Consider the following 9,782-nt stretch of genomic DNA (forward strand, 5'->3'; position numbering starts at 1 on the left):
GCACACACCTTTTAGAAAAAAAAAGTTTTATTTGATTATTTATGTTAAGTATAAAAGCACTGAGTTGATTTTGATAGTGGAAAAATATTTTTCTTTAGTATATATTTTGATTTCCTAGTTAATATGTGGATGAATCAATGGATAAAAGATGTTATGATTTATTTATTTATTTTCATTGATCACTATTATTTTTATTATTTAATTTGCTTCAGGGCATGTGCACTCACAAGAGAGAGAAGAAAAGTAAGAAAGCAAACCATGCTTGGCCATGTGGGAGTCCAGAACCTTAAACACCAAATCACCTGCTGGTCCATACAATTTATTTTTGAGGAGAAATACATTGTTAATTTCAAGTAAATAGGAGAATTAGTTTTAAAATATTTTATTTGTTCTACTTGCTTCAACTTACATATTCAAAGGGAAAGTTTGTAATTAATTGTTTGTGTTGTAAATTCATATGTTGAGACAAAAAATAAAGTTATTAAAACTGATGCCACTGGGAAATAATTAGGTCATTATAGCAAAATCATCAGGATTAATACCCTGACAGGAAAAAGAAACATCAGTGAATGCAACAAGAAGGTAACCATCTGAAAAGACAGGAATTTGGGTCCTTGGCTAAAGCCAAATCAGCCAGCACTTTGACTTTGGACTTCCCAGCCTCCATGACTGTAAAAAATATCTGTTGCGTAAACTGCTCAGTTTGTGATATTTTGTTGTAGCCCTCTGAAGAGAATACACTAGAAGGTTTTACATTCAAAGTCTTTCTAGGGAGGGTCTGCTTTGAAAAGTATTTATAAAATGCTGACTTGAGCAGGCCTAGTAGCCTAGTGGTTAAGAGAGCTGGATCTACAAGGTTCACTGTGATTTAACTCTCGGCCCCAATGGCTTAAGAAACACACCAGGAACATGTGCATGTGTGCCCCAAATACCTGACAGGATGGAAAAATGGAGGAGGAGGGAATGTAGGGTCAACACACCCCACTGACAGGTCATCTCACTCCCTTGACTACCACATGGTCGAATATATCTCGAGCCCCAGACTCCATGGCTTGAAACTCACCCTGGGCATGTGTGTTTGCGTGGACTTAAAATCCCAAGGGAGGGACCAACAGATGGAGTAATGATTAAGTCACTGAACTCCCACTTAGTTGTCTGTGGTTCAAGACTTGGACTTGGTGGCTTAAAACTCACACCAAGCACGTGTGCATGCATGCCCAGGATCCCAGAAGGAGAATAGAGAAAGGATTGTGACGTGATCACCTTCTCTGGGGGGAGTGGGGATGCGATTTCTCACTTTCTGTCTGTCTATCTCTCCAGTGAGTGCATGTGCCTATAGCAAAAATCTCTCTCATAATAATTAAAAATTCCTGAGAGGAGAATGGAAAAAAAAAAGGGGGGGATTGTGGCATGGCCATTCTCCTGGGGAGGGTTGGGGAGAGAGGTCATTTCTCATTTTCTGTCTCTGTCTCTTGGGCGAGACACTATAGAAAAAATTTCTCAAAAAAAAAAAAAAAAGATGGTGCATAGAAATTTTCCATAGCGGGACCAGCAATTGGCATAATGGCTGTCTCTGACTACCATGTAGTCGACCACGGTTGGAGTCCTGGACCCAGTGGCTTAAATTCACAGCAGGCATGTGTGCGTGCATGCCCAAAATCCCGAAAGGAGAATGGAGGAGAACGGATTGTGGATTAGCCATCCCACCTGGGGTGTGTGTGTGTGGGGGGAATTTCTTGCTTTCTGTCTCTCTGTCTCTCTCTGTCTTTCTAGCGAGCGCATGTGCCCTATAGCACAAAAAACCTTCCCTTCTTCCCCCTCAAAAAAGATAAATATAGCATATATAGTATGGTTCAGTTTCCACAAAAGCATTTCTGTAGTAAATTGGAGTAAACGTATTGGAGTAAACGTATAAAAATATATCTGATTGACTTAATAAAATCTATTGTTATTTCTGAGAGAATTAGGGCAGATTTAAAAAATTTATTCTGTAAGCTTCTTATGTCACTTTAATTAGATAAATAATCATACAATTTTTAAAAATAATATATTCTCACAATTCTAAAAAATAAAAGTGTGCTACCTCTGAAAATACAGATTTAAGCCAATGCCTGTTTACCCAGACCCACAAGACATGGTGGAGATACAGTGTTTTACTTTACAAGGGATTAGAAATTTGACAGGAATAAATATTATATTTGAAGAGTTTGATGTTAAAAAAACTTTATCTTATAAACAACACGTATTTCTATACAAATAGCTTATCAGAAGAAAAAACTATATTTCAAATTAAGTACAGCATGTTACATTGTACCTCTCTTAAAAAAATAAACATTTCTATCAAGACAGTATAATGCTAAAATGGAATGTGGCTAAAATATGTTTCTCTTTTATTCACACTGTTTCTAAAGTCAAAACAATCCAAATTATCTAAAAAAGTGATTATCCATTCAGCATACACCTTTATGATCTTTTCACTTTGGGAAAAGGATATATTTTTTTGTCAAATAATTACAGATTCTGTAGGCCTTAAACATCAAGGGCTTATCTGCATTTGCACCTCGATAGAATAGAACCAATAATGAAATTTTATATTCATTCTCCATGCTTAATCAGTGTGCATGCATGGCAGTGCTAAGTGTTCAATTCTCTGCACACAATTTCAGGAGCTAAGGTGAATTGGCTGTCCTGTTTCTTTGGCTCAAATTAATAACTAAGAGAGTTCTTCAAAATACAATATGATTAGTCATGTTTAATCAAGTGAATAAATTGACTCATAAGAAACTGCTCAGTGATCACTCTCTGGAGAAGTGCACTAATTCATGTATACACTTGAGTCTTCCACCCAGAGAGAGGTCTCTTAGACTGTCTGTGCAGACTGCCACGTTAAGAGCATTCTGGGCAGGGTAAACATCCATCTTGCTTCATGAAATGATAGTTCAGGTCCCTGGGTAACTTTAAAGATTGCCAGCCCTGTATGCGTGACTTTCTATTTTCAAGCAAACCAAGTAGGCTATGAAATGCTTAGTATTTGTTTCTAGTTCAGGTTGTAATCTTATCGACAGAAAGATTTCATTTTAAAAGCAACAGACAAAACATATCTTAAAAAAAAAAGAAATGCATTTTATTATATTCTTTTTGATTTAGGCATTGTAAAATTTAAAACAATATTCATAATATCATCTAAACAGACAGATTTTTAGACAGGCAGTCATGTAATGTGTCAGAGCTAAACTACAGAAAATTCTTTGTAAAAGAGAAGAAAGATATTTTCTTTTTTTCTTTATTTGTCATAATATGACAATTTTACAAATGTAGCAAATTCAGACTTAAAGCTATAAGATTCAAATAAGCTGGAATTAAACGAAGAGAAAGGAACATAAATCTTGAACTAGGGACTCAGAGATGTATTAAAACCACAATGCCCTTGAGACAATTCATAATGAAAGACACAGCACTGTCCTTCCGAGTGGCACATCTCCAGTCACAGCCAACCTGCATGTAAGATAAGTTTTGCACTCATTCTGCAAAATACCTGAGAGCCCAGCCCCTAGTCCTTGCATTTTCTTAACAATAAATTCCACAGGATGCAGGGAAAGTGAAAGCCATATATTTCCAATTTCCCACTACACTGTAAGGCAAGCTTCAGGTGCATTTTTTGCATTTTTGAAGATAGTGAAGAGAAAAAGAAAATAAAAAATAAATAAATAAAAGTGTGCTACCTCTGAAAATACAGATTTAAGCCAATGCCTGTTTACCCAGACCCACAAGACATGGTGGAGATACAGTGTTTTACTTTACAAGGGATTAGAAATTTGACAGGAATAAATATTATATTTGAAGAGTTTGATGTTAAAAAAACTTTATCTTATAAACAACACGTATTTCTATACAAATAGCTTATCAGAAGAAAAAACTATATTTCAAATTAAGTACAGCATGTTACATTGTACCTCTCTTAAAAAAATAAACATTTCTATCAAGACAGTATAATGCTAAAATGGAATGTGGCTAAAATATGTTTCTCTTTTATTCACACTGTTTCTAAAGTCAAAACAATCCAAATTATCTAAAAAAGTGATTATCCATTCAGCATACACCTTTATGATCTTTTCACTTTGGGAAAAGGATATATTTTTTTGTCAAATAATTACAGATTCTGTAGGCCTTAAACATCAAGGGCTTATCTGCATTTGCACCTCGATAGAATAGAACCAATAATGAAATTTTATATTCATTCTCCATGCTTAATCAGTGTGCATGCATGGCAGTGCTAAGTGTTCAATTCTCTGCACACAATTTCAGGAGCTAAGGTGAATTGGCTGTCCTGTTTCTTTGGCTCAAATTAATAACTAAGAGAGTTCTTCAAAATACAATATGATTAGTCATGTTTAATCAAGTGAATAAATTGACTCATAAGAAACTGCTCAGTGATCACTCTCTGGAGAAGTGCACTAATTCATGTATACACTTGAGTCTTCCACCCAGAGAGAGGTCTCTTAGACTGTCTGTGCAGACTGCCACGTTAAGAGCATTCTGGGCAGGGTAAACATCCATCTTGCTTCATGAAATGATAGTTCAGGTCCCTGGGTAACTTTAAAGATTGCCAGCCCTGTATGCGTGACTTTCTATTTTCAAGCAAACCAAGTAGGCTATGAAATGCTTAGTATTTGTTTCTAGTTCAGGTTGTAATCTTATCGACAGAAAGATTTCATTTTAAAAGCAACAGACAAAACATATCTTAAAAAAAAAGAAATGCATTTTATTATATTCTTTTTGGATTTAGGCATTGTAAAATTTAAAACAATATTCATAATATCATCTAAACAGACAGATTTTTAGACAGGCAGTCATGTAATGTGTCAGAGCTAAACTACAGAAAATTCTTTCAGAAAGATTTCATTTTAAAAGCAACAGACAAAACATATCTTAAAAAAAAAAGAAATGCATTTTATTATATTCTTTTTGATTTAGGCATTGTAAAATTTAAAACAATATTCATAATATCATCTAAACAGACAGATTTTTAGACAGGCAGTCATGTAATGTGTCAGAGCTAAACTACAGAAAATTCTTTGTAAAAGAGAAGAAAGATATTTTCTTTTTTTCTTTATTTGTCATAATATGACAATTTTACAAATGTAGCGAATTCAAACTTAAAGCTATAAGATTCAAATAAGCTGGAATTAAACGAAGAGAAAGGAACATAAATCTTGAACTAGGGACTCAGAGATGTATTAAAACCACAATGCCCTTGAGACAATTCATAATGAAAGACACAGCACTGTCCTTCCGAGTGGCACATCTCCAGTCACAGCCAACCTGCATGTAAGATAAGTTTTGCACTCATTCTGCAAAATACCTGAGAGCCCAGCCCCTAGTCCTTGCATTTTCTTAACAATAAATTCCACAGGATGCAGGGAAAGTGAAAGCCATATATTTCCAATTTCCCACTACACTGTAAGGCAAGCTTCAGGTGCATTTTTTGCATTTTTGAAGATAGTGAAGAGAAAAAGAAAATAAGTATTTTATGGCACTGACTTTCAGAAATTTGCTGATCCCAGTCTGTAATGTTACCCATAAAGCAGATTTCCCCTCTACCAGGTAATATTTTCATCATTTCACCAATGGGAAAAATGAGATGTAGTCAAGGAATCCAACATTCTTAAGATCATTCAGGTGATAAATGACACCAAAATGTGTGACATTAAAACTCATGCAGTTATAACTAAAGCAAGTGGCATGGACCCACATACAAGTGTGCTTAATATGCCATGAGGAGCTATATCCACAGTCGGACAGAGTGTTTTCATCATGAGACAGAGCTTTTTCTTCCATATGAACATCAGATGTGAGTCTGTTTATTTTATTTAGAAGATGAAGTGGAAGCCAAATTATATTCTTCATGTTGAGGTAGGATTTACATTTTAAGACCAGATGAGCAAAACCAAAATACAACATACAAGTACATAAGACAGGAGCATAGGGTATACCGTTTGTAAATGTCCACATATTGAAGGTAACAGAGTGGGAGTTGTACATACCTAAGTAAGGATATCATGAGCCACAGAAAAAAACTAAGTGAAATTAAAGATTGTATTTAAGAAGCATTAAACATAAAAAAAGGAGGCTGAAGGTGTCAAAGGCATGGCTGGAGATGATGCCAGCCAAAATATGGGTTTTTCAAGCTGAAGATACAGATAAACTAAAAAAAAACAAGAAGAGATTTGTTCAGACAACAGAGAAACAAGGGAAAATATGGAAAAAGTTATTAATAACTGCTATTTGTGGAAAATAGATTAAGTAGTCATGTGATGGGAAGACTGGTGAAGACAGACTTGGGAAAGATCTATACAGAAAGAAATTATGTAAGTCAGTAAAATTTGAAGTAATGAAGGTCTAAGATAAACTAATGTGCATAAAAAAATAGATGCTTGGTTTAATAAAATGCTTCAGACTACTGGATGAGAGCTTTACATTTATTTACTAAATAATATCTTATCATTTGAAATTAAGAGGCATGGCTCTTGCCTCCCACATTACAATCAAAAATTGTTGTGAACACTGAAACATATCACTAGCAAAATAAACTGGAAGACTTACATGTTAACTTATGTGGACAGAGAAATAGAAGTTCAAAACTGAATATTTGATACATATATGTAGAAAAAGACAGAAGAGATAAAATGTATGCTTTTTTTTTTTTTTTTTTTGAGAGGTTTTTGCTATAGGGCATGTGAGCTCACCAGAAAGTCAGAGAGAAACAGAGAGATAGAAAGCGATAAATCACCCCCCAGGAGGATGGCCATGCCTCAATCGCATCTCCTCCATTCTCTTCTCTGGACCTTGGGCATGCATGCATGCGTGCCCAGCATGAGTTTTAAGTCACCAGATCCAGGACTCGAACCGTGGTCAACTATATGGGAGTCCAGTGACATAGCCATTACGCTAATCGCTGGTCCCAAAATGTATGCATTATTAATGCCTACATTCTAAAACTGTTTGTACATGGGTATATTTTTTCAAGTTTATGCAAACTTAATGTCAACTCTAATATGTACAAACCAATGGAACCAAAAAGACCCACGTAGGGTAACATTATAGTAAAATGACTACAGCAGAACATGACTACAGTCCTCCCTCATGTTTCTACTTCCACCATTGGTCATGATCACAAAGGAGGCAGCAGTACTTTATCCAGGAAAATAAAGTTTTGCATACGAGATTTATTAGATGAAATATTTTCACCCTGTTTAAAAACCAGGTCAATAGGGTAACCCAGGTGACTGGATCTCATATGGCCGACTGTGTGGTCACACAGAGGCTTGGGAAATATGCACATAGCCTAAAATCACAAGAAGAGAATGGAAGAAAAGGGTTTACTGCATGGCCATCCCCCTGGAGCTGTGATTATTTGTTTTCTCTCTGTCTCTAGAGAGCATACGTACCCTAGAGCAAAAGAAAAACAAACAAGCTAGTACATACTATAAATATTCTCAACTTTACTAGTTACAAAAAAACCCCACAAATTATTGTTGTTATATTTTGATCAACTCGACCGGGGAGAAATGTTCACATATTAAAATGATCACCTTGTAAGCTAAATAATGTGATTGAATGTATTTTAAAAAGGTAAATAAAAATAAATAAATAAATAAATTGCATTTAGATACCCATTACCCATTGCATTGGAAGAGCTGAACTTAAATGTCTCCACCTGGCCAAGCATAGGAAAGACAAAAGAACCTGGGAGCTCTCATCCAGAAAGCCAGAGGGAGTGCAAATTGGCACAATGACTATAAAGAGTATTCTGGAAGCATCTCCCAACACTGAATGTATGAACCCACTAATTTTAATTCTAGTTATATACACGGTGGAAATGTGTACATGTGTTCAGCTAAACACACATATAAGAATATACATAAAAATGCCATCTGTAATAGATACAATCTGGCAAGTAGCCAAATGCCTATCAACAGTAGAATGAATAAGTGCATTGTGTTATGTTTATCCAACATATAATGCAAAGCAATGACAAAAGTGAAATGGAAATATGCATGACAAAAAATCAATAGATTTTAGAAACCAGTGAGCTATATAAGCTAAAGTCAAAAGAGGAAATTTTATCTATTCAATCTATCTGTCTATCTATCTATCTCTACTTATCTATGAATCTAGACAGAGAATAGTGTAAACAAATGCAGTGCATGGAAAAATGGCTGATGGAGCTTCTGGGAGTGCTGATAAACTCAAATAACTTCATATGTAAAGCAATTTCATGGGTTGTATTCTACTTGAATATACATTAAGTAATGCTTAAAATTTATGAACTTTTTTATACATATGCTATGCACTAATTGTATTAGTATGCTAGGGCTGCCATAACACAACTCCACTGACCAGGTGATTTAAACAACAGAAATTCATTTTATTTTTTTCACATTTTTTATTTCGTTTTCTTTTATACATTCAATAACATTATTTGGCTTACAAAATGAATATTTCAACAGGTGAACATTTCTCCCTAGTCCTGCTGATAAAACTATAAAATATCTTCAGCAGATAACACCACATTTCTTTGTCCCACTAATGCTTTGGCTCCCTATTTTTCTTCTAAACATCCTTCCTCAGACCCTATTCTTTCACGCACACTCTATCTGGTATTTATATTCATATACCATGTTTCTATATCCTTTCGTCAATCAGTTTCAGTCATAGAGTGATAAGAGTGTGGACACTCGGTATACATTAAGTGAGGATATACTATATCTCTCCTTCATAGCCTGGCTTGCTTCACTGAGCAGTAAATCTTCCATATTCATCCACTTCCTGTCAAAAGCCAGGGGGTTTTTTGGTTTGTTTGTTTTGTTTTGTTTTTTAATGGCTGAATAGTATTCCATAGAGTATATGTTCCACAGTTTTTCTATTTATTCATCTGTCCATGAACATTTGGTTCTGTGACTTAGCAATTGTGAATAGTGCCGCAATAAACATCGATGTGCAAGCACTTTTCTGATTAAGTATCCTTCTGTCCTTTGGATAGATACCAAGGAGCGGGATTGCTGGATCATATGGTAGTTCCATTTGTAAAGTTTTGAGGAATCTCCAAATTGTTCTCCACAGTGGCAGGACCAATTTGCATTCCCATCAGCCGTGTAAAAGCATTCCTCTTTCACCAAACCTCTGCCAGCACTTACCATTTTTTGTTTTTTTAATCTAAGTCTTTCTGACTGGGGTTAGGTGGTATCTCATTGTTGTTTTGATCTGCATTTCCCTTACAATGGGCGATGTTGAGCATTTTTTCATATGCCTTTTAGCTATTCAAACGTCATCCTTAGATATTTATTTTCTTTTGTAGTTCTAAAGACTAGAAGTCCCAGATCATGAAGACAATGAGATGGGTCTCTTCTGGGGTTTCTTTCTTTGGCTTGTAGACAGCCATATTTTCATGTGTCTTCAAGTGAACTTTTCTCTGTGTGTGCACTTGCTTTGTTGTATCATCATTTTATAAGAACAGTAGTCATAATTTATCAGGACCCCACAATATCTTAACTATCTCATAAAATGCCCTGTCTCCAAATACACATACATTAGGCATTAGGACTTAAATAAATCAATTTATGGGGAACATGTAACACTGATAAAAGGTCACTGAAGAGAAAATAAAATTAAGAAGAAAAACAGCATATACTATTTAAAAAGGTATCTTCCTTAGCAGTCATCTTTCTTGACTTCTTTCTTTGCTATTTTCCATTGCAAAACTAGATATAGCAGACTTTAAT

This window comes from Tupaia chinensis, unplaced genomic scaffold (assembly GCF_000334495.1).
Source record: "Tupaia chinensis unplaced genomic scaffold, TupChi_1.0 Scaffold000452_1, whole genome shotgun sequence".
NCBI classification, from domain to species: Eukaryota; Metazoa; Chordata; class Mammalia; order Scandentia; family Tupaiidae; genus Tupaia; species Tupaia belangeri.